The following is a 26,788-nucleotide window of genomic DNA, read 5'->3' as shown; positions in this document are numbered from 1 at the left end:
CACTTATTAAGAAACAGACATACTAAGAAAGCAAACTAGCACAAAGCTAAGTGTCTCTTTATGAGCATTAGAAGTCCCACCAGTTCAGGAGACAATGTCTCCAAACTCCTTCAACTCTAAATGTTCACCTGAAGTAGCCACTGAGTCCTCCACTGTGCTAACAGGACAGCTCTCCTGTTATGCACATCAGGACAGCATTTTCAGCATCCCACGGAACTCTGTAACAGTAGACTTAGTGCTCAACAGCATTAACCACTTTGCTACTGAATCTTTTTTTTTTTTTGAGCTTTCCTATGCCATCTGTCTAGTATTCAGGAATATGTCACATACCTACTCAACACTGTGTACTAAAGGTAAAACTTTGGCGTTTTTTAAATTTATTGTCTTCTGCTTCCCACCAATCTCTGGTTCACATAAGCATCTTAAAAAGAAATCTATTTTCAGCATGGCCAAAAGAGACTAGAAAATCGCCTATGGGCAAACTGAAACAGGCTCTGAATCAGGCTGCAACTATTCAGAAACAGAATTTGTGAGAACTGGCATAGCTCCTTGAAACCAAGGAAACTCCCCTGACACAAAGCAAAGATCTCATATTATTCTTAACATTTTCTGAAGTGTTAATATGTCAGTTACTCCACCCCTTCTTCTTATGGAAGTCATTCTTAATAAATCTGTACTTCTCAGCGCTATTAACGTTATCACATCAACTTGTTTTTCAGGAGTCCTTCCTTCAATGTGAGTATAAGATGACAGCAGCATAGAAAAATTAATCAGAAACCAGCCTGACTCTGGGACATCAGGATACATGGAAATTACCACCACTGCAACCTACATAAGAAGCAAGAGGAAGGAGAGATGAGGCAAGGAGGTTAATCCCACTGGCCTTCGGGCTCACAGCCTGGCATCTATGCCTAGGCTGCCCCCATGCTAGCTAGTGTCCACTTAACAGCAGCACACGCATAAAGTTTAAATCTTACTTAGACTTATTCTCATCACTATCTTGGCAACGTAGCCTGAGTGTGGCTTTAAATACCTCTGTGAAAAAGAGCAAGTCAAATTACATTAGGGAAACATCCAAAATTACCAGTTTTAAAATCAAAACCCCCACTGCAGAGTATTATGGTGATCACTGAGAAAATTGCTATAAAGGCTAGAAGGCTGTTTTCTTAGCAATACCAAGAGGATCTTTTCCCTTGTTCTGCCAAGATTCGCAGCAGTCACAGAGATATTTAGCTTTTTCCAAGGTTCATCACTGGAGTACAGCTGCCGTTTCAGTCACAGGAAAGTGTCAACCTCCTGGAGAGGCTTAATTAAATAAAAGGCAATTTTAGAGGGTGGGGGGAGTATCATTACAAAGCGATGCCTTGCTATTTGGATGTCAATTTACATAAAGCTATATTGCTCTTTGATTATGTTTATAAATTGCATTCGGATCAAAAGCAAAATTATTGCTGAATGATTCTGTTTAACTCAGGTATCACCAGAATTTAGGCTGAGGTAGTCCTTAATTTACATTATTTTTCAGTCTGTATTCTCAAAGAAAAGCAAATCTCGAAATTTCAAGTATAAGAGTCCTTCGTTTTTAGACTGATACCTGATGTTATCTCATTCTCTAACACTGTTCACAATGAGCATGAAGCATGGTGCCCATTTTCTGGAGATGACTTGGAAGGAGGAACTGTAAGCTATTACTGTTCATCAGAAGTAACCAAGACCCAAGGGAATGGTAACTCTCATCTGAGAAGCAGCACTTTCCTAATTACAGTTTATTAGGAGAAATGTTCCCTAATAAAAATTACTGTGAGCACCAGTACTGAAACCTTTCCTCCATCTCTAATATTAAAGTGTTGTCAGTGCTATAAGTGCCAGTTGACTGTACAAAATGACAAGTATCCAGGCACATCCCTTGCAACAACTGGCATCTGCTTTGGAGTCATTTTAGTTGGTTTGAATGGCACTAATTAGAAGTAGTTACATATAAATGACATCCCAAAGACTTGACACAATAAAGATTGCTATCTAGTGCCATTCATTTGCTCTTCCCATTCAAATATACACAGTATTTACGATAATTTCCATGTTCACTGCCACCTTTATCCCACAAATAAGGTCATGAGACAGACAAAAAACAAATATATGAAGCACCACATGGAAGTTGAATACATAATAAGTTATCAAATGCTCTTCAAAGCGTCTTCAAAGCAAGGATTTTGATCGCTTCTGTAAGTTGTGAATGTACCTCTAAGAATGTGGATTAGAAGGCTGTCTCTTTACTTAACCTTGCAAAGAAGCTCTTAAGGGTTCTTCACAACCACCTCTCAGTGAGTATCAACTGGCCAGGTAGCTTTATAAACACTATCAGATTTTCCCATCTATTCCTCTGTTCTACACGCACAAAACGGTGCTAGTGAAAAACAAACACATTTCTATTCTGAGCGTTTCATGGGCATAGACTACTAGGAAGGATAACTGAGATCTGAGCTACCAACAAGAAACTTCTCAATTTTATCTTTTGGTGACTAGGATGTCCTCTGTTTCTGTGCATACAACAGGGCAACTTGTACAGTGCAAAAAGTTTCATATGCTCAGAAGAGCAGATAAAAAAAAACCACGAACATGCTGCAGGTTCTTCATAGTCTTATCTGGCTTTTAGGAGAAATCTCTCAACAGCACACTTCTTCCTGCGTACGTCTAAAATGTCAAAGTACAGAACAAGTGGACATGCCTAACTGTAAGCAAAGCAGAGCTAACCAAATATCTAGAACCTGGATGGACGGAGAAGTCTGAGTCTGGAGGTCAGAAGGTCTGTGGCACAGACACAGTATTTTATACAGCCACAATTAAGATCATAAATAGATGTAGCTGCGTCAAGAAAAGGTAGTAACCTCCTAGTGATTTCTTTGATTTCCATCATCCTACATTTTTAGCATCCCACTGCCCTTTTTAGACTTACATCTTTTTTCAATACCTATTCTATTGCACGTTGTCTTTAACACCTCATACCAACTCTCTCACGATCGTAGTGGCACAACATTATTTTCAAACACCTTTAAATAGTGCTGTTGATTAAATAACTTGTCGTTAATGTGATTTCAGGAATCCAGAGTGTCTTCTAAGGTGTAACCTCTAACACCAGTTGCAAATATAGAACAGAAAATTAAGTCAAGCTGACAAAATTAAGTCAGTAACTCTGAATGCAATGTCAAATTTCTGACAAACTGCATATTACCAAAGAATAAACTGTTTACTAAATCATTTTAAATTTAATTTTTCGTAATGATGGTTTTGGGGCATCACATTTTGTGTATAGCCTTGTAGAAGATGCAAGGAGAATAATCCTAATGGATCACATCCAAAATAAAATGGTCCCAAAAGATTACTGGGGCCTCACAAAATTCTGAATCCCTTCTACCACCTTTCAAAAATTTGCATATGCAGCTTCATTTTCATTGTTTCAGATCTCACACAATAAATGCAGATTATTATTTTTTAAATACTCCCAATCCTATCTTTAAAGGTAAATACACTTCAAACAGCTTGGAAGGGGGGCTTTGGAGTCTTCCTTTATTGTAGTCACAGCACAATAGCCAAACTCCCTGCACACTAAGCAACGTCACCAGTAACAAAAGAGGAAGAATAAAGTCTTGATTTTGTGTCCCTGCTCGTATCACAGAGCACGCAAGGCTTTAACAAAGCAGCAACAGACGAAACACTTCTCTGGCTCTAATTAATTCTTTTCCAGAACAGAGCCAGTTAACATGCAGCCTTCTTTTTACTTAACACACAGTTTAGCTCTATATATGGATAATCCAATTCCAAATTAAACTATTTGAACATATGCTGAGGTTTAAGCATACTTAGTGTACGCGCTTTAAATTAAGTAAATGCTCAAAAACTCTCAAAAGGTCTCACAAGGCATGGCTAACGTGAACCACATACAGGCTGTCATCCTGCGCACGCTAAATTTCCAAGACACTGTTGAGTGTTGCGTTGTGCATAATATGATTTTAGAGATTTGAGAAATATTTGTAATAACACCCTCACAGTTTTGAAAAAAAGTCACGGTTCTGTATGTGAACGCCATGCTGCCTTCAGCACACAGATCCTTGTTAGTACTGGAACTGACCACAGATCCTTGGAGCTGGAAACAAACACTGAAACTGGTGCCGTGAGGTGAAGGACACACCAGAACCCCCCAGGCCCTCGAGGCTTTGCTCAGAGCTCTACCAGCTCTGCCCTAAACCAGAGACATTTCTATCTATCCAACCCCATGATCTAAAGCTGTAAATATAAATCGTGCTGAATAAGGGGCAATTGCTCTGCTCATGAAGAGATTTATGAGCAGTAATCTGTAAGAGTGTGAGTCCATTATACTATCAAGTAAACCAATTTAAATCAAATTTTCCTTTTACTACCAGATACTTATAGTAACTGTTACTCTGCAACAAGTCCTCACCAAAATAAGCAAACAAGTCCTCATCAAAAATAAAAGTGTCCTGCCTTTAATAATGTACATGTCAGAACTGTACTCTCTGACAATGTTTTAAGTCAATGGCTCATAAAGGACTTTTTAAATTCACTTTCACCAGTAACTGTGTAACCTCCGAAGTATAAAATTTATAAAATCTCAGGAGAAAAGATATTCAGTGTAAAGCTTGTCCTGTTAGGGCAACGTGAGATGAAGCCAAATTTTATAAATTCAGCATTACAAATAACTATCAGACAATACTGATTATTTTCAAAACTACACAGGTCGTTGGGCTACTGACTCAACACTGTTTCAAGAACTTTAGTATATTTTACCAAATCAGAAGTCAAAGCATGCTAAGGATTACGCAAAAATTCTTTGTCATTAAACTTGATGATTATATAATCAGATACTTTTCAATATCCTAACAATATCTATGTGTATGGGTCCCTGGAAAAAACATTTTCAGTCTGTCTCTGTCCGCAGCAGCTGACTTTTTTTTCCTTCCATTAAAAGACCAGTCTTGGGAAAATGGATCTGCCTTTTCACCCCAAGATTCTTGGTTTTGGCAAAACACTGTCATTCCCCAGGACTGGCACAGCTCCCCACAACTATTAAAATCATTATTTCATTAAAGCAACTGTTGGGATGATACCAAGTAAGTAGGTTGCTTCCTTTTTTTAATTTGTTGCCTTAATAGTTTCTCAACTAACAAACTAGCAAGTTATTTATCACAAATGCACAAATATTATGTTTGATATATGCAAGAATATACTCATATTAGCAGCATTTAGCAAATACTGGGTCAACACAAGTGCCTAACTCATCGTGTTATGTCTGTGTTCATCAACCTGTTATGAAGATGGAATTTTATTTAACAAATGCATTTATTCACTACTTCACTTTTAACACTCTAACTCTTAGCAATGATATTAAGATAAATTAGGTTCAAAATCCTTTGGCTTAATTTGAGATTGCCAAATGAACAAGTGACTCAAGAACTATGTTGCAGTATACATTAGGATGCAAATGTTAAAGTAGTACAGCAAATGTCAAAAGACACGGTAGAAGGGTTATTCACTTCTTATCATTATGAAATGAGTAGAAGTTCCATACAAATCTTTGGAACTATAAAAAGGATTATAAAGCTTACTTGGCAGAGCAATCCTTTCAAATACCTACAGGTTATACCATAAAACCTGCTCCATAACTGCTCTGTGCTGTAAAGGATCAGCATTTTATTCCATGACAGAAGATTTCGAATCAGTTAAGAGTAAGAGCATTCCGTTTCACATTGATTATTCATTAACATAAATAAGATAAATGCTAAAGAATGTCCAAATGCAAATTTGAGTAAACACATTTCACTCTACCATGAATTTTTAATTGCACTTCAAATTGTGAACTTGTTATTCTAAAAAGCAGAATGAAAGTACCATGCTTAGAACAAAGTTGTAGGCAACAACCCATACTCCTAAGAGCAGTTTCCGTATAGTTACATGATATGCTGCACTGCTTTTCAGAAAAGTCTATCCATGATAGATATACACACCTACAAAACTTCAATGTTTTTTCAATAATTGCCAGTTTTTCTGATAATCCCTTAACACACTGCCTTGCTTTGTGTTCTGGAATAACCAAATTCTAAGGTAAAATGCACATGCACCATGAGGAGTTAAGAACAGGAGCAAAGCACACCTGTGATCAGCCCCAACCTTTCCAGACACAAGCATCCTTCTTAAACTGTTTACCAGCAGCACCTTTTTGGCTTTGGATTTTCATGGTTGGCTTTTGGGGGGCGGGTGTTCTTTTTTTTTTTTAAAGCAGGATCTCTGAAGCCTCTGTTGGAATACCTATGCAAATGTTTTCCCTAGAGACCTTGGAAATAACTAGTAACTTCTACACACAGCATCTCTTTCCTACTCAGAAAACCAGCTCAATTTACAAAGCTTATCTTCCTTACCCGGCAGTGAGGGGAACTGTGCTATCAAGCCTCCTGAATATGTTCAGCTGTGACCTATGGTAGAATGCCCTGGTACTTCTGCCTTCTGTACACAGAACAGGGAATGAGGCATTGACCTTGCCACTGCACAGAATAGATTCTAAATATAGCATGATTTCTAAGTACTCCAATGTTCTTTCACCAGTTAACTGTTAACTCCTGACAACAGGCAAGTTTTGTCCTGAGGCACAGGTTTTTCCCTTGTTGTCCTCTTATTCCAGGTTAGAAGAAAATTGGTAAACAGTCAAGACAACATTCAGCTTGCAACTCTAGGTAGTTGGTTAGTTACTTAGGGGGGAAGGTAACACGCCCTCACGACAAGTGATGGAGTCAACAGTTTTAATTTTGCAAGTCAGATCTTATTTCCCACTACCTGGGCTTTTGTTTTGTTTTTGTACATCTACTCACTACATATGGTATTGGGGGACAATTGTATCAATGTCTGGGATGTTGCCTCTGTGGAGCTAAATGGTGGCACAAAGGACCCGCAGAATAGATTGTGTACTTTGCCCTAAAAATCCTAATGGGGAACAGCGAAAAGGAGGAAGAGGGAGGAGTTGTGGAAGAATCTTTGTTAGCAGAGCCATACACAGAAATGTCCAGAAGAGCTTTGCATACGTTGAATCAAATGAATTGACACAGTATTTACAGAGTACCATAGTGTTAGCATAAAATAACAGCTGTTGCTAAAAGGAGATAAACACCACTTCTTCTCCAGCCCCCCACTAGATTTATAAGAATCTCAGTCTATGCTTTAAGCAATTTCTCGTTTTTCCTCCTCTGTTGGTAAGGTTTAGGAACAGTGAAATAAAATGGTTCTGTTCTACTCCCCTAGAGCTGTTGCAGAAAATGCCTTGAATGCTGTGAATAGCCAGCTGAAGCAGCCAAGTTTTAAAATACTGGCCAGCTTCATAGGTTCTTTCCTATGTAACTATCAAGAGAACTCTGTAAGAAAAAAAATCTCCTTCACCATTTTGCAACATTTAAATCCCCTAAGCAAACAGCTCTTCTTTCAGACCCAGTACTACCACATTTCTCCCTTCATGAGTATCCATGAAACAGCACTTTGATGGAGTGCTTCTCCATTAGATACTCAGCCCTCTTCCTCAGCATGTGCAAGAGCCTCTCCCCAGGTCTTGGGCGGGACTTTTCTATGTTCACCTGGACTTCTGTTTCTTTTGTGACTCTGCATTTGTTTTGTTCATTTAGGATCTAAAACTAAACTCTTCCGTTACACTTAAGCATCTTTGGATGAAGACTGTAGTAGCAACAGATAATTTACTGCTTATTTCATGAAGATACTTGGCCTTTCTTCCACTTGTCAAATGCTTCAGAGTGCATCAATATTTACTGCAGTCAGAGGAGTGCTCCAGCACAGTACACCTGAGCTGCCTTTCTTTAACTAGTTCAGGTATTTATAGCAGCATGGCATGGCAATAGACTCAAAGGTTAACTGTCCAAGTACTTCTGCTTCTTTGATGAGTTTTGTAGCGTGCAATGGAGTCATAGGTCTTGTGCTAGATTAAGTACAAATGCCTCATACTGCCCTAAATACCCAAACTATGAAGAGCAGGATCTAAACTGTATGGATCTTGGCCTTAAACTCTCACTACTTGTTCTGAAGATTGTCCTTCAATGTAAACACTTAAACAGAAGTGCTGAAAGGGAACTAAAATTATACTGTCCCAGAATACTGAAATCCTACAAAAAGAATCCCCTCAGTAATGTTGTGCTACATATTCAGTACTGATCTCTCAAAATTTCCATCCTATGATTCAGGATTACAACTGAAATTTTCTATTATTTTAGCCCACATTTTAGTATCAGCATTAGAACACTTAAACTACCAGATCATAGGTTAATTTAAAAAGAGAATTTATGAAGGGCTATAAATCAAAAGGTACAACAAGGAAATTAAAACAGAGAACATTGTTATCTTCAAATGTAATAAGAATTCTAATACACAAAGATTTTTTTTTCCCCCCCACATAAAAAACTTTCAGCAGGGATTTCACACACAATTTGAAGCTAAGGGTAGAGGGCTTTTTCACTAGAATAGTAAGTGTAAGCTGCTCTTGGAAAGGAATTAAAGAAATAAGCTTTTTTATTATGAAGCACAGAAAACACAAGCATCCATGCAGTGCACTGGAATCTTTAACTATATTCACCTTTGTACCACATTGTTGGCATATTGCTTCACCTCTTGCCTAGGATTTGGGAATACATCACAAAACAAAGCAAAATATTATTACAGAATTCATGAGAACTAGGAATTGTGTCCTACACACATGTGTGCAGAATTAAAACTTCTGGAGCAAAATAATGGCAAGAACAGGAACATTACTTCCACCTGATTCTGGCAGTAGTATCCTGTGTTAAGTTGCTGATAACTATGACGATGCTGAATATGGGATGTAAAAAATTTCACCTTTCCTGCAGGTACCACAGCTTATAATAATAATACACAAGGGTTAGTAATAATGCACAAGGGTTATATACCCTATTCATTTCCAATACTTCTAAGAGGGTTTCTTAAAAATACTTCCATATTTTGTAGTAAACTGTAAACCTATGATTCTTTTACTACTAAACAACTTAAATGTTTGTGTAAAAGAAAGCAACACTTGTTTCATATACCTAACAGATAAATGACTTTATCCGTTTAATGAAAAATATAGTATTTCTACTGTCCCTTCATCTGACAAGCCAACATTTGAGTTTAATCCATGAACATAATATATGTTTGTGTATAAATTACTTCAAATGCTGATCTCCCCAAATTAAATATTATTGGATGAATATAACTAGTCATGACTTGACTAACTGTCGGGGTCACCATTAGCCGGGGTCCTTATTTCTCCGTGCGGGAACAAAAACAACGCAACACCAATGTGATGATCAGGTCGTCCATCTTTTTTTATTATTATTCTATTCCTTTTCTGGTTACATTTATACTCTACTAAGTTCCGTACACGCACTCATCTATCTTCTAATAGGCTACAGGTCATCTACACGCGCTGTTCACGCGCCTCTACAAGCATTTGTATTGGTTAATTGCAATTAGCACGTAAAGCCCAAAACTTGCCAAAACTCACTTATCTCATACCCTGTTTTGCTCAGACTTGTGTGCTTTTGCTGACCACAGGTGTTTCTCACTTATCTGCTATCTTGTGTGTTTTTGCCAGCCTTATTTTGCTGGCCTTGTCTTCGTCCTTGCATTCTTCTGTCTGCACTAACTTTCTCCCAGCGCGGCCCAGACTCCTACAACTAACAAAATAGCAAAATGCTCAAACAAAATAGCTATGGACAATCTTGAGTGGCACTAATTCAACACTGAAATACCTGACTCAAGAGCAATCCCTGTTGTATCACACACTGCATATAATCTCTCTCCAGTTTCAAGAAGCAATAAGCTGCAATAGGTGGATATTCTGAAAAAACTACACAAAACCAATTTTTGTCTTCTTCCAGAATAGTACTGCAGCTTCCTCGGGTGTATTCAAGTTGAAATTGTCATAGACAATACTCTGACATAAAGCAATAATATTGATGGTATGCTTGTCAAGGACACCTCATGCCAAAACCAGGCTTCTAAATTATTAAAGGCACAATTTTCTTCAGGCATCTTTTTCGTCACAAAATTCTGGGAACAGTCACTTCAGCCCTCTCAGGTGCACTTATCTATAATTCACCATTCAGAATTTCATCTGACTGAACATTTACAGTGAAAACCACAACCACTTGCTACTGTCTTCATACATGCAAGACAATGGACAGAAGTGGAGGGTGCCATATCATGTGCAATTTTGGCCGAACAGAGGCAGCTGATGGCTAAAAAAGCAGTACATTTAAATATACAGTTCCTGAAACTCAGTAGAGTCCCCTTCGTAAATCCATAATTTAGAATGCACAGCAACCAATCAGCTACTTGGAAAAAAGAAGGAAGTAAAACTGCTTTTAGTTTCGAAACAACAGATGAAAAACATCATTTCCAATATGGTCTGAACAAAATAGTCAAAATATAAGATGATTCTTCCAGGAAAGTCTCTTGAGAGTAATTCCTAATCACCATACTGCTGAGTTCGTCCATTGTAGCAATTAGCATCTACGAAAGTTTTCCAGCACTTTTCTGATTTCCTACAAAACCACAAAGTAAAAATGACAACATCTTGGAAACCATTGTCATACTGTTCTGCAGATATATAATTTGACCATTTTACCTTTGAAGTCTTTTCAGACACAATGCATTAGACTAGTACTAGACAGTTGGTGTGACATTAAAAAAGTATTTCCAAAGGCCTATACTTGAAGTGGATTTCTGCAGATTATAGCAACACAACTGTCCTGTCCTTATTGATCTCATGTGATGAAAATCTGATCTCTAAATGGCAGAGAGTCCCCTTTTCTGTCTATGACAAGAAGAAATATTCATACCTAGATCTATGCTTGTTACTACCCAGCTAGGCCAAACGCTACCCCAACTTGTATTCATACCAGTTTGAGAACTTGGATTATTTCAAATATACATGTTGCTGTGAAATCTAAAGCAGATTACTTGCATGTCGACTGCTATGGATTTTGTAAATGAGACTAACTTCCACACTTCACAGGTCAATAAAAGTGCACATGGAAATAAAGCAGTCTTGGACAGTCATCATTAGGTTATTCAGTGATGCAGGACAGCTCCCATCCATCAAGTATGCAAACACTACCTTTACTTGATCTTTCTCAGAACGTTGTATTTCAGAATGAATGCCATCATGCTCTACAGTAGCCAGAGCTTTGAAATTTAGATATGGAAAACCATGGTTCAAAAGTTTGAATGCCCACTCAGATGTGATCTAATTCACAGGTCACATTCAGAACTCTTTCTTACCATGGAAATCGATGGTTTGATCTAGTAACTGATGTGGATTTATATATATTAAAACCCCAGATCCTATGGCAGTGGAAAAATTACAGATTAAACACTGGATCATTTCTATTTGAAACAAGTCATATTTCACATCACTATGCAAATGTTACCCACTACTCTTACATGGTAATATCTGAAATAGATATGCTAGTGCAACAGACAGGCCAAAGGTGACATGCTCTCAAACATCTCCTCCTTGCCTTGCCGGTACACTGCATAGATCATAACCCTCACACTAGCCTCTGACCTGCTGCCCGAGAAGTCTTGTTCTCTGGTGCATACCATGCCAGAGGCAAGGGTCTGTTCACTCAGCCATAACACAACACTACATTTTTTTATGACCTGAACTAGAATCACCTCTGGTTCTAACACATACTAGTAGCACACTCCGAGCTAGATCAGGGATATCCATATTACACTTCAATGCACACTGCCCATTTCACTTTAGTCTTCTCTTCTAAGGCTTGGCTGTTAAGATTGGCGATAACTTCACTGACTCAATTCACCATAGCTCCACTTTTTTGTCCAAACACTTTATAGTTAACTGAATATTATCTTTACCTGCAAGCCATCTCACAGTTCTTGCAAGGAGGTTTCCAGATGTTAGTTTAACTCTCTTACAGTTTACAGCTGTTTCAGGTTTTGTTTTGTTGTCTAAAATCTCCAACTCTTGTTCTAATTCCCTTCAGCCTTTTTTAAATTGCAGGAACACCTCCAATATTTCCACGAGAGAAAAGCTCATTCAGAACCTTGTTCAAGGAACCTGCGTTGTGTGAGAGTGAAAAACATGGCCACCACACTAAAATGTTTTGCTTTCTGTGTAAAGAAGCCATAGCTTATGAAGAACAAGTACTTAAATCAAGAGCAAGTGCTACTTTATAAAATCAGGCCAGTATTTCCACCATTTGAAATGTACATAGCTGTCTCCATTTAGGCAGACATACCACTGCAGTGTTCAAAAACAAATCCACTATTAGTACTTAACAAGGTAAGATTTAAAATGAAAGTCTGTCTTTGCATACCTATATTTTTGTAGACAATTCCTTTAAACATGGTATTCCCCAAACATGTCTAATTTTGATAACACAGTCTTTTAAACATCCCATGTCCTTTAGAAGAGCTGTAGTTGATGTTTTGCGTTGAAGAAAACAGCTTGGGAATCCAGTCTTTCCTTCACAGGTTCTGTCGTCCTCCTCCTTGTGCAAGCGTTGAAATAAAATAACTTCCAGGTTTCCAGGTTTTTAGTTAGTTGGAAATGGTAACATGGTCTGTTTTCTATTGGTTAGCTTTTTTTTTTTTTTAACATACACTTTAATAAAATTTCTTTTCAGTTTTGGTTCCCAGAAGCTCCTAAGACTCTTAAGCATTTCAATAATTTTATTTTCCAAGAGTATTATTGCTGCCTGTGAAGATTATGGGGTTTTTTAGCCAAAAGATGGAGGGAAAGAAAGGAGTAAGTGTGATCATACTCACTTTAAAATGTTCCTTTTCAGAGCCAGATACTATAACAACATCATATACATAAAATTATTAGCATCATCAGTGTTTACAGAAGAGATTCTGAGTGAAAGATTAAATTTTCACTCAATCTAAACATGGACCTCTAAGCATACACACCTGAATTGAAGGAAAAAAAAAAAAAAACCACCATATTTACCCTGGGACATCAGAATTCAAACTGCAAGCGAGAAACAATTTTTAAAGATGGTTGATACCATATTAAATTGCACCGAGTAGAGCACACAAAAGTAAGTTAATGTGACACTGAGAAAGATCCGTTTTACCCTTGTCACACATACTTTTTGATACAATTAGCCCATAGCTAAAAATTTTCCCCTAAGTCTTCTAGCCTAGCACTCAGTGCTTTATTTAGGCGATTTGGTCACTTAGGATTCTTTTATTAAAATAACTGAAATAAAGTTGTCAGCTCTCCAGGTGATGTCAAGGTGGCATTTACCAGTTGCTGATTCAGGTTTATAGAAAGGTCAAATTGTTGAGTAAGTGTTTCTGTAGACTGAAACTTTTATATTTTCCCTCCTCCTAAAAGGATTAGAGTGAAACTCTGAGTACACTGCCCAGAAGGATGAATATGAGCGGTGGACTCAAGCAGTAAATTGCAACAGATTTCCAGCTGAAAAGTAGATCAAAGTGAATGAACTCTTGCATAATAATATCGTGTCTTTTGATGATAAACACAGTTGTATGTAAAGGTCTGGGCCTATTTCATCCTCTAATTTGACAGATAAAGCCTTCTGGAAAATCAAACGCTCTCTGTCCTCCCTAGTGAGCCACTGGCACCTTGGACCTAGCCCTGTTGCACAGAAGAATTAATCTGAATAAATACTGGGCAATATCATTGCCTATTAAGAAGAGCATTATTACTGGATCATGTTTTGTTCCAGGAACTCTACAGACTATTAAGGACCCTGCTATCATAATGTTGATAGTAGTTACAAATCCAGAGTTAGCCCCATATGCTTAATAGACTCTATCTGGGAATGCAGTTTTGTCTTAAGCCAAAAAAAAAAAAACAAAACCCCAACAAAAAAAACCCAAAACCCAAACAATTTTTCCTATATTAATTACACCTCCTGCATAGAGGATAATGCCAATGGTGGACTCTTTCTACATGAACTGGGCTCCTTTTACCCACTGCAAATAACAGCCAAATAGAAACAAAAACTGGTGCAGTGTAAAATGTGCCATTATGTTCCCTGTTAAACATCTCCTAGCGCAGCATGAGCTATATAAAATGACTGTAGCCTTTGATAAACTGAATGAATGTATTAATTAATTTTGCCTGCCAGCTCACCTTACTTACACATACTGCCTCAATATTAAATAGAACGTCAGGTGTTCACCTCTGAAAAGACACGGACATGCTTATTAATTAGCTTTGCTTGCCAACTCCCTTTAATGAGTTGTTGGATTACTGAATAAACCAGTGTTTGGCTTTTCAGTAAGGTTACTTTGTACTGAGCCTAACACTTCATTGCTAGACTATTATCTAGGCTTTACTCTTGCCAACAGATGCTATAAATGCTCATGCAGTTCATGCTGAATAGAAACGTGTTTGAATCCTTAGATTACCAACATACTAGAGAGTGCTACTGTACTTTCACTTCCTAACACTTTCTTCTCTAGTTTCCTGGTCTTTATAACACTTCCAATGTACTACAGACTGTGGTATTTTTAAACCCATTTGGCTACTTTAAAGCTACCATTTTTTCCTTTAATTTTATGCTTATAAATTTTTGAGGATTACGTACAATTAGTCTTTTATGATGTTGGACACTGAGTGAGAAAGTAAGAGCATTGATGTTCAGACAGAAACAAAATTCTCACTATAAACTTTGATTTGTAAAGAACTCTTATGTCCCTGTTGACTAGTAGAAACACTATCTGGCTTATTTTGCTTTACACATTGAACTCAGAATTAAGGTTCTATGAATTGCTATTCCAGAGTTCCTCCTAGTGCTCAAAACCAAAATTATCTTGAGCACTTTCCAGTAAGTGTAATGAAGACTTAAGTAGGAAACAGTTGACTTTAAACAAAGCAACTTTAAGTAGAAGAGTATCTGCTCATAGCGTTACACCTCATCAACTTCAACCTTTTCCTATCAAACACAATGACCACGACATTAAGGTCTTTTGCCAACTTATTTCTGTTGTAATAATTATATCTTGATTTCTTAGAGTAGATAGATTATTAAAGTAGATTAAGGAGTCAAACACCAAAAATCCATTAATTTTAATATTATAAAACTTTATCAGTTGAAAAAACTTTGTCATAAACTCTGAATGTTAAATTAATATCATCTTTGCTAGAAAGTATTTAATATTCTTGCGATAGGCCCAAAACTCAAAATTTAACTTATCTTGCTTAAGGAAGAAATAGAAATTTCATCACTGACTTGAATAAAATAGAGTTAGTTAAGTCAGGAGACAGAACTTAACAATAAACAATTCTTGTGTGTCTGAAAAAATGAACACGAGGAGCCAATCCTTCCCATCATCTAAACTACTGAACTTCAGCTTGCTTTATATTGAATTATCTCACACAATGAAAAGTGGCAGAAGTTTTCAAAATTCATTTTTTGCAAAGATATTTTTCTTGAAAGCCCTTCCAGTAAAGAACAACTTTAATTTGTTTTTTCAAAGATTCAGAAATAAAAACTTACATAATTTTAAATGGCATGAAAATCACTGTATAATTTGGGGTTTGTTTTTTTAAAAGCCACAAGCCAAGTTTGAAGAGAAATGCTGGTCTTAAAAATAGTTTCAACATTTACATTTACAAAAGACCATCTAGTTACTCATTTGATACACCTAGCTCAATTACATCAACTATATTTAATCTCACATATACTTATTCAGAGTCATGCTGAAGTATTTGCCTTTAACAGTCAACATTACATCTGCTGCCATGTTTTAATACTTAATGCAACCATAATCAACCAGTTGTATAAGTAATATTAAACTGATCACCACCATTTTGTAGAGCAACATAAGCAGATAAAGACCACCTAGTTCTGCCAAAAGGCTCAAGTTCAAAGAGAAGAAATAGAACCAAGCAGATAAAGATGATATAGTTCTGCCAAAAGGCCCAAGTTCAAATAGGAGAAATGCCCAACACGTGACCTGATCAATACTAGAAAGTACACAGTCTTCTCAAAAGGCTTTGGGTTGAAGAGGTATTTCTGTTAATAAACAAGAAACTGTCTGAGGCCAGGATGATTTCACAACCAGTTCAGAAGTAGAGAACTTTGAGAAAGACCTCCAGGAAGCGGTAGAATAGGAAAAAACCCCCAACAGATATAGAGCAAAAATCAAATGAGCAATAAAGGAGATATGTATCAGGAAAAAAATGATATAGTCAAAGGACGATGGAAGAAAGTGAAGAAATTCAAACAAAGAAAAGTTTGATACGAAATCATGACAGAATACAACTTTGGCATTAATTGTTTCAGATTGTCTATAAGCATAAATACAGATACGGGAATGTCCACAACTAGGAACATTATACTGAATTTTAAATATGAAAAATACAGATACTCATAGCAGGACATACATTTGCACAGCCATATAAGTTTTACATACTAAAGAATGAAGAAATGGTTTATAGCTCCTTCCAGTTCTCCATATCTCACAAGAGATTTTCCAGAATAAATGCCACTACTTATATGTAGCAAATGAATGGATACACTACTTTGCCTGCAAGCTTGAACATGTAGCAGTGGAGAATTTCAGAAAATCCATTTCCAATCAGTTTTAGTTTTTGTACACACAGTTTAATGTTTTGCTTTGTCTTGAAACAATCATGTACAGATAACTAGATTACCTAAATTTATCAGGGCAACATTTCTATCATCTTTGACCACTCACACCAACATATGCAACTATTCAATAACACAAGAAAACATGGGTATCTCTCGAATACCTTCTAGAGATTATGGATATACATATAAGCAGATTTATTATGTTTGCTACCTACAATCTGTTAGAACGTTGTTTTCTCATGGCAGGTGTGTTAAAACTGAACACCCCTCTCTCCTAACAGGCACTGCATTTTCCTAACAGTTGGCAGCTCAGAAGTGAGGATCTGTGACTGGCTTCCTCAGGCTCTGCACTCCACACCCTCTTACATCCCTGGAAGGCTGGCAGGTCACTTCTCATGAAGACCTGGCCCTCTTTCTGGAGTAAAACTAAGTAACTTTTCAGAAAGCTCCTGTACATACAAGAATTAATTTTGGAGATTTTTTCTTCCTGATTTCTATTTTGGTAAAAGTAGCGAAAGAGATCATTTTAAAATATATACCTAACAAATGGGGGAAAAAAAACCCTAACTAATGAATTAAATAATGTTATACTGCCTCACTTGGAACACCCCTTTTGGAGAGGGTTTTTTCTGGTATGAGACACAGCAACTTGAGCAAATGGAGCTTAAACCTCTTCACCCAGCAGACAAGATGTACCAGTCAACAATCACTTTGCCTGTATAACTACACATACGCAAGGGATTTTGCTTGCATTGCAACGTCAGCAAGAAGCATCATTTTATTCCAGTCAGCCACCACCAGTCACTTGTTAATTCAACAAAGCTACCACTACTTCCATGGACGGTCCCAGGCAGGTAAGACATGCTATCGATTTTTAACAACAGAATTATCTTTTTCAAAATGGTTCAAAATTAAAACAGGCTCAAGTCTATCCCCCTCCTTCTGCCTCCCAAATTTAAATGAAGCTGGCAAAAATTACTTCTTAAAGATATCATGGCAACCTCATGCAACTGAATCCTTTAAGACATCTAGCAAGACTGCAGAAGTCCCCCAGCTAAAATTCAGGACTTTTAAGCAGCAATGAAAGTTAAACAGCTCAAAATAAAAGAAAGGAGGAAGGTCTCACTAAATCATGACAAAATAGTTACCCAATCAAGCAAGAAATCTAGGGGATTCCAAACTGGGTCCCAGATTCAGGACATTAATTTTAAATACCTCGTTTAAAATTCAGTTTGCTGTCACTACATGAACATGACTAGATAGAAAATATGAAGGCTTGCAAAAGCAGTCAGCTGACTCTCCAGGGAAGGATGCCAGCAGTCACCCTTGCACAGGAAACAGTGGCTGCAAGGGACTCGGAAGAGCACGGCTGGCATCACCCCTGAAGGGACATTTCACGTCCACAGAGCAAGGTGAGGTGTCCCGTGTAACAACTGCTGAGCATGGGAAAATTTATAGGAGAGAAGAGCAGAACAGGAGAGACACGAAGATTTTTACATCCAGGAAATGATATTGATCACCACTGCAGAGCAAGAACCAATATATTGTTCTCCATAATTTTATGCTGCTAGCTGCAGCAATGTTAATGTCAGCACCAATACCTTTGGAAAAGTGAGGCAGCAGAAAGCACTGCCAGCATCTCAAGGCAAAACATGCCATGCTGATATCCTTGTTAAACAGGAATAACATCAGGAATTAAAAATAACATCTAGATTTGTGGGGGAAAAAAAAGTATCACTGATTTCACCTTAAGAGTATGTTGGTAATGCTGAAACTGTTATCATTGTAAGAATTATCTTGAAATCATTTCAAACTCTCCAGATCTTTTACCACACTTTGGGGTTGAAGGCAAAAAAATCTGTTTCTTCCAAGGCATTTATTTAACATTCAACACAAACATTAATACTGGCTTATTCTCAGCTTTATATACAGTATTTTGGAGCAGTCATGCACATGCATGTTAACGAACTGGCTGTATTCTTTGTCCTCTACTAAGAGTTCACTTTAAAACTGTCAATAAGACAATCTGATCTTAATGATTGCTGCCATCTGATATTTCATATTCAAGCAAATTACTTCAGCTATACTATAGCATTAAACAAAAACAATCGGGAACAACTCCATGAAGGAAACAGAACTGATCTTCACACAGCCAATACACTTACTCAGCTAAAACTGTTTTAATTTCTCTGGTAATGAAACATATTATTCCTCTTATGATCCAGTGTGCATGACAGGTTTGGATGACGGTTCGCTTCTGTAGTTTCAGGTTATGGTTTTTACTTTGTGGGTTGGAGCAGATTAGCTTTCATGTTTATAAGCAGGCAAAGTAGCAGAAGGTGTAACACAATCACAGAGACTTCCTTGGGAACAAAACCAATGACATATTTATACCTTTTTCCTTAGCTATCTTGTAAATTTTTACAATTTGTTTGTAGAGCCCTTCAGCACCTATAGCTTTGAACTATCATTGACGGACAAGGCTGGCACCAGAGATCAGCACATTGAACTTCCTAGGGCCAGCTACAGCACTCACGTAATAGCCTCACGTAGCACTGCATCGCTTCTGTTTGATGTGCCCACAATACTGGTAATCACCAATAATTTACTTTTATGGTTTCCTTCAGCATATTATTTCTTGAGTCTGAAAAGCAATTGTTCTGAACGCTTAACTAAGCACCCTGTTCTGCAGTTCGTTTCACATCTACTCGATGTATGTTAATGAACCAAGAGACAGGGTCAGCTCTGTCAGACTGCCCTTGCACCTGCTGAATGCAACTGCACAAACTCACTGACTTGAGAAAACAATAGAACAAAGCAAAAGCCCAAGGCCCAAGGACTTCACCATCATCACATGAGATGTGTACGAAGTCAGCAGGTGAGCACACCTTAACGCTTGAATAATTCTCCAAATTTACACCATACTTTTGTAGGAAACAGTGCTGGCTTTAAAGTTTTTTAAAGTATTTCTTTAAGCAAAACCTAGACAATTTGCATAGTGAAAATAATAGGTTCTGATATGGCCAGCCTGTTCACTCCTGTTTTACCCTGTTTATCAAGTATCACTCACAAACAGGAGTGATTTTCACCAAGACAGTCATCTTTATGTACTCCAAGCTTTCCATGGGCTAAAAGTCAACTGTGAGACTACAGTTCTAGAAAAAGCATGTATTTTGGCTGTAGTACCACAAGACTACAAATGTCAAGCTGGAGAACCTCTGCTATCCATGCAACAGTCATAAGACCCTATCAGCAAAGTAGAATAATGATGTAATGCAATACTTCTCTACTACTTTAGGGGGTTTTTTAATGAATGCGTAAATACTTCAGGGTGTAATTCAAAAACATACCAAAAACCCACCAGTGGCTTAGAAAGGAATCATCATTCCTTTAAAATTCAAACCGTGTGCCAGTGGAAGGGTGAGCGCCAACACGCAACTGAAGTGAGGCAAGCACAAGGAAACTCACGGTGTTCCAATTTGCCACCCAACTTCCAAACTAAGGTAATGACTTGAAACTGCTAGAAAAATTGTGAAAAAAGCTCAAGTAGATTTCTTCTGTTGTTTAAGCAAAGAAATAACTGAGGTGCCTAGAAGAATGCTTCTACTAAATGCTAAGATTATAACTTAATAGTTGCACTATAATTTTAGAGCATTACCATATATTTGTCTTCCTGCGTTATTAATGCTGACATGATCCTGAACAAGGAGCGTTCAGCCTATAGCATCTGAGGAGCTATGCCCTCATTTATGAAGTCAAAGTTAAATTCTGCTGCAGTTAATAGGATACATATTGAATGCATTAAGAAAATTCTCCTCTCTTATTCTTTTGTAACTACTTCAAGGGCAAGCTCTCCTTTTCAAGCACACCTGTAAAGAAGTGGGCTATTCTATATTTTCCCTCATCTCCAATGCTAATCAGAAAAAAGAATCATGACAGCTTTTGAACTACTTATAAATTTGGACAATTCTCCTTTCCACTACTCATTTTTTCAGTCTTTTTGTACCTTAGAAGACTATACCTAAACTGTCCTCATACTGAAAAAGACAGTTCCTCTGTGGGAAGTGGCAGGGAGGAGAGATTGACACAAAATGCAAAAGGAATAATCAAAGGAGTAGCACAGCCTGTGGAAGCTCAGGTTTTCGAGCCTTTTAACAGAACTGACTCAGCTCACAATCCACACAGGAAAAGAGTATCTGCAGTCCCTAAAGAATTTCATTTGAAAGCAAAGAGGAAACAAGGGCTAGTAAATGCTATTGTTACAGAAATAGCTGCTACATACACCCAGCTATTTCTATTATACAACAGAAATACTCCGCATTTAATATAATCTGTGGTTGCATTGCCAAGTTCTGGACTGGATGGGAGATTAAAATGCGTTTTTTTACCAGCTCCAAGGCAAGGACAAGGAATGGGATTCCTAATGAGCATTCAGAAAGGATTTTTTTTTTCTTTAAAGGCTAAAAACAAAGTTACTATACCATGCTGCAAACTATGCCAGACTATGTCATCTATTATCAGTGAAAGCAGGTTCTTTGTCAGAGACGATCGTCAATTTTTCCAGATGTGTGAGGAAGCCTTCTTTGTCCTTACACCTTTCAGGATCTGCAACTGCAAGAATATTTTCTAGAAAATTAATGGAAATAGGGTAGAAGTAATTTCTAGAGATACTTAGAAGGCAAGTCAGAAACTATGAATGCATCAAAGGAAATCAGTATTGAGGAAATGCCGTTATGTTTGTCTTGGAAGCACATTGAGTTGACTGCCAAAAATACATCTTTGGCTTTATTTTCTGCTCACCTCACCTTTATAAATAACAGGCATGTCAAACACCATCAACCTTTGACTTCTTGGAAAACAGCTGGAAACAGTAAATTTCATCAGTCTACATTTGAAGGGTAAGTAACAATTGCAAAAGGGAACAGGAGGCAGGAAATCATTGCATCTGACACTGTTCTTACCCCAAGTCTGCCCGTATTAACTATCATCAAAAGAAAAATAACCAATCATTCAGGCTAATTCCACTTCCAAGGCTACTGAACTTAGACTTGCATAGTGAAACCCCATTTTATCCAAAAACCTTTTTCTCTTTCAACAAATAACCTTCTTTCGTGAAAAAACTGTAAATGCAATGCTAAATAAAAAAAAATTTCAAAATTTCAATTATTGCAAGGAAAGGCATTGTCATCATCTGCCCAATCCACAGATGATCCTTAAAAAGACTTCAGTAGCAAAGTTTTCCAATTCCCACGGCTCAGCTGGAAGCAGCATCACTGCTAGCAGTGAGACTTGGCAAAAAGTTTGGGAACGCCTAATAGGAATGGAGGTGATTGTTTTATCTTTAAATTTTAAGGTGGTATTGTAAGGGAGCACTTTTGGCACCCCTGGGAGCATCAGCTGAGCCGTGCTCTTATGGCTCCTCTAGCAGGGCCAATCACAGAAGGATAAAAACACTGCATGTAAACTGTTTGCTTTCAAGGGACACTGACAAAATAAGGCAAAAATCCCCTTCACTCTCTCTGATATATTGCAAAGACAAAGCTTAATTTCATCAAGGGCAAACTGGCTACATCGATTGGATTATTCATTTGGTATAATGGACTTTGCTTTCTTCCTGCAGCTTTCTCAAAACAAGAACAAAATGAAGATAAATCAGCTCTCACTCACGGCTGACACGCTATATATATTTATGGATTTCTAAGCCCTGCAATACAATAGAAGCGAGGTATTCATTACACTTTTTTTCCTCTGCAGTACTGTTACTCTTACATAGGCTCCACAGAAACTAGGCATGCTCTGCAAAGGAAAGGCTGCAACACAGCTCAGCAGCAGCTCCACGCTTCTCTCCTCCCTTCAGGTCTGTCTTTACCATTACTGATACACGTGCGTGAAAGCACACACCACAGAATACATTTTTGATCCTCCAAGCAAAGGACTAATTGCCTTTTTCTGAGGGAGCACCACTAACGTAATCCTACTTTGCAATTTCCACAACTGACGTAACTCCCAGAGTTTATAAAATCTAAAAATTACTTCCCCCATCGTTACGTACACTGTTGCTATTATGTTAAAGATCTGGCCTCATTTTTTTTTCCACACAATAAATGAGTTAGTTATGCCAACAAACTCAAACCACTATTTCTAAGAATGGGATTACACATTTATCAACTGCAGCACATGACAACACTTTCCATCACTTGTTATTTTGCAAAAAGGGAATGACATACTGTATGGCATCATTGTATTCAGATGAAGGAGAAACCTGTGGCACAACACATTATGGCAAATGTTAACCTACAATAACCTCTTTAGAAAGAGGGAAAGAATTACTTAAAGTTGCTGGGTTAGACTTTCTTTTGACTTACAACACATTGTAGTTGTAATTACAATGAGCAAACATTAGACCTGTGCAAAACAGGTGCAAAATATCACACCCACTTACTCTGTTCATCTAAATCTGAGGTGCAACAGCAGAATGTGTGTCTGCAGTCAGTAAACACTGCCTGCATGTATTTAATGTACTGTATTAAAGGGACAGGGAATTCAGTTTGCATGAAAACAGCCTCCTTTCTAAAAGCGTTGCACCTGCTAAAGTAAGATAATCACTGAATGGAAGATGACCTCCTAGGAAATCACATAAATAAATCAGCACTGGCCTCAGAAAATCTCTGATGCTACCTAATACAACAGGCCGAAGACATTCACTTGCCTTCTTCCTTTCCTAACCTTACTTTAAAGCAATGCTGGTTACACATAGAGAAGCTTTTTGCAAACCATTTAGGATTCTCAAAGGAGCAGGTGATCTAGCTTATATTTATTTTAAAAGCTTCATGGGGAAAATGCATCATGCAATATTTCTCTAGTTTTCTACAAGTAAATGAACAAAGCCAAAGTAAATCAGCAAGTGGCACAACATGCCAAAACCCAGAAACAAAATGAGCAATGAAATTGTACTTATCACTTAGAAAAATCTAAGCCATTCATTTGAGATGCTTATGTTTGAGTAACCTTTGGAAGAATGTTTGCTGTTCCATTACACAAACAATGGAAATATTAGATAAGGAAAATAACTGCAGTTGCCAAGAATGCTCCATGCACTCCTCTCAAATCATTAAACATGTAGATATTATTTTATGGATATATAACACACTGCAGACAGCAGGAATATCAAATGTACAGAACCATTTCATCTAACCCCTGAGTCTGCATGGGTCCCCGCAGTGTGGTGCAGAAATCCCCAAACCAATACCTCTGCATGGCACTGTGCTGATATACCCGTCGAAAGACAGAAATATAAGAGCCAACTTCAACCTCGCTAAGGCCAAGTATTACAACTTTAACAGGCACGTTATATAGGACTTTGAGACAGTACTATATGCCAAAGCAAATCTCCTTGCCTCCCATGAGTTATTAACACACAACCATCTTGACTAGGTTTTTTCCATCTGTTCGCAATCTTGAAAGACTTACCATGACAATGGTGTTTAATGTGAACTTGGGTCAGACCCAGCATTTCCCCACAAAACAAAGAGCCAGATAAATAATAATTGCTTCAGCACTCTGCAGTGAGTGCAGGGGCAGGAGTCGTCCCCGGGTGCAGGCGGGGAAGGTGCAGGCGGGGAGACCCCAGCGCACACCCTGTGTCCCTTCCTGCGCTTCCCACCCGTCCCAGGGAGGCTGGCACCATTTGACTTTCCCAGGCAGGCCCCCAAAGGTACAGGCAGGACAAAACCATCCGTGGGACCTGTCAGGGGGTCAGCAACTTCAAAACGAAGGAGCATCCAGAACTCACCATCCTTCTTAGCTAACCAGCCTCTGACTGAGACCGTCAGTCACTTTGCCAAGCACAGCCCCCCAGGAGCAAGGCGAGGGCTTTCTGAGGTGGTTTGTGGGGACCTGAACAGACCAGCAAAGGCAACAAGTGTTCACTGAAGTGACCACAGAAAAACGTCGAGTTATCAAAAGATCTTACCAGCTCAACCACGATTCACGCTGCACACGTAACTAGGTGAAATACGAGTTTAAAGTTGATGGTGGTTTTTTTCCCATGCAAGGTAGGAAAAAAGTATTGCAAAATGCAACCCTTAGAGGCCTTTGCCGTGACAATACTGAAGGCTTATCTCATGGGGAAAGCTGTTTTCATTGTTTAAACCAATCCTTCCATGTGGAAGGAACATGTACATATAAGGACTAGATGTGTACTTGGAGTTTGGCTTCTGGCCTGGGTGTGTTGGCAAATTGGCCTGAGCTACAAGTTATGTTTTGACACCACAAATAAGGATGAGGAATTAGACAGCATGGCGATCTGGAGAGGGGATGAGTGGGTCTTCTTTTACAGTGCTTTTAAGATGCTCAGCCTCAAAACCAAATTCTTAAAATCTGCTTTAGAAGAGCTGGCAACATAGCTTTTAAAAAACTCATTTCGTATGTAGAATAATAGTCATCCTAACCTTTAATTTAAAATAATTTAAGAAAATCTTGAACTTATACATAACATTTGATGGTTTATGCATGATTAAGTGTATTCTTTTAACAACAGCTAAAATGATGCTATTATCAATTTCTTTACTTTCATAATCTGACAGTGTGGTTTTATATATTTCAATCTCTGGCAATCCATTATTTTATATTTCTATTTTAAACTTCTCTGAATCAAGTATCTTTCTCAATTTGTTTCTAAACTCTTCACATATCTGTAGCTAATTTAACATATTTAACAACATATCTGTAGCTAATTTAATGACATAGTACTAGTAACATTAGCTTCAAAACAGAATACTAAGTTATTAAAGGTGTGTTTTTATAGAAGCAAGCTTGAGGAACCAAAACTAGCGAGTACTAAAAGCAACTGGTTAATTTTGTTGTATTCACTCTTTCTTCACCTTTTACCTCATAGTTGAAATTGTAAAAGGCTTCTGAGATTGTAATAATGAAAAATAAATACACCTACACAGCTGGCTGAATTGATACACAGTCCATATCTCCTATACAACAAACAGGCATTTGAAAAGAGAGTGACTTATCTCGTATCTATTAACTAAGGGCAGTTACGATGATTAAAAAGTCAACTTCTAGATTAGAAAAATTATCATTTAACTGCTAATTGAGACTTTCTCTTGCCATAAAACCTTTTTACAGTATCTCAAGAGAGCTACAGCTAACAAAACCCAAAACTTGCATTTTTCATATTAAAAGTAGGTTCTTCCAGCTCATGTAATAATGTCAGACCCGACATGTTCTCACACTCCACCAGAGCGTTTCTAGAAACTTAGCCTATCGGGTAACCACTAAACAGAAAAACTTCTCCTATAGTGCTGTAACATTATCACTAATGTGTAACATCTTTTGGAGCTGCTGTTTCAGGCCTGATCGCACAGATACCACCAAGGGAAAAGTTTTTTCTTTACATCAAAATGAAAGAAGCATCACTGTACACAGCTTCACTTTTCACGCAGACTGGAAATTACTGCATCCAAGTATTTTAAGCAAGAAATAATGGAAGTTAATTCACTAACATATTCTTACAAGGAATAAACATTTTTGTAACATGAAGGGAATATAGATTAAAAACTTACTGTAAATTGGTGCATACTACATAAAATTGTGGGTAAAACACACTTAAGCTTTGGAAAGAGTGGATTCCAGTCTCATTTGGTATTCATCCAACTAACTCATCACATTTTACCAGCTGTCCTTTATAAGGTATCACTAATGCTCGAGTGGGCCTCAGAGACTCAGATTGCATGGAAAATTGTACAACTGTCATCACAGGTCTGCCCAATGGGGGATTCAGTGGTTTTTGGCAAAATGACAGCTAGATCTTGCCTATTTTCTGTATTACTAGAATAACGAAAGTGAAACTAATCAGAATAAAAATATTTTTAAAGAAAATTCAAGAAGACACATGTTTGTATTTTTTCATATAAAGTATTTCTATAGATTTCGGGGAGGTTCTTTTTATGAGCACTTAAATGGTAGCTTTTCATTATAATATAATCACTTTAATGCAGGAAATCCCTTAGGCATAACTGAGAGCTGGGATCCACACTGCATCTATAGTTAGAAAAGCGATCAAAGAAAATTTAAAGAGACTGAAGCCTTGTAATCCATAATAATGTTATGAA

At 37.6% G+C, this 26,788-nt stretch overlaps 1 protein-coding gene across 8 annotated transcripts in view; it reads right to left on the bottom strand.

Annotated features, from left to right (window-relative positions):
* Window positions 1–26,788, bottom strand: part of ATP2B2 (ATPase plasma membrane Ca2+ transporting 2) — a 432,424-nt gene that overhangs the window by 157,245 nt on the left and 248,391 nt on the right. The gene's annotated exons all lie outside the window — the stretch shown is intronic.

The sequence above is a fragment of the Strix uralensis genome, chromosome 10 (assembly GCF_047716275.1).
Source record: "Strix uralensis isolate ZFMK-TIS-50842 chromosome 10, bStrUra1, whole genome shotgun sequence".
Taxonomy (NCBI): Eukaryota; Metazoa; Chordata; class Aves; order Strigiformes; family Strigidae; genus Strix; species Strix uralensis.
This window is presented reverse-complemented; position numbering and strand designations above follow the sequence as displayed.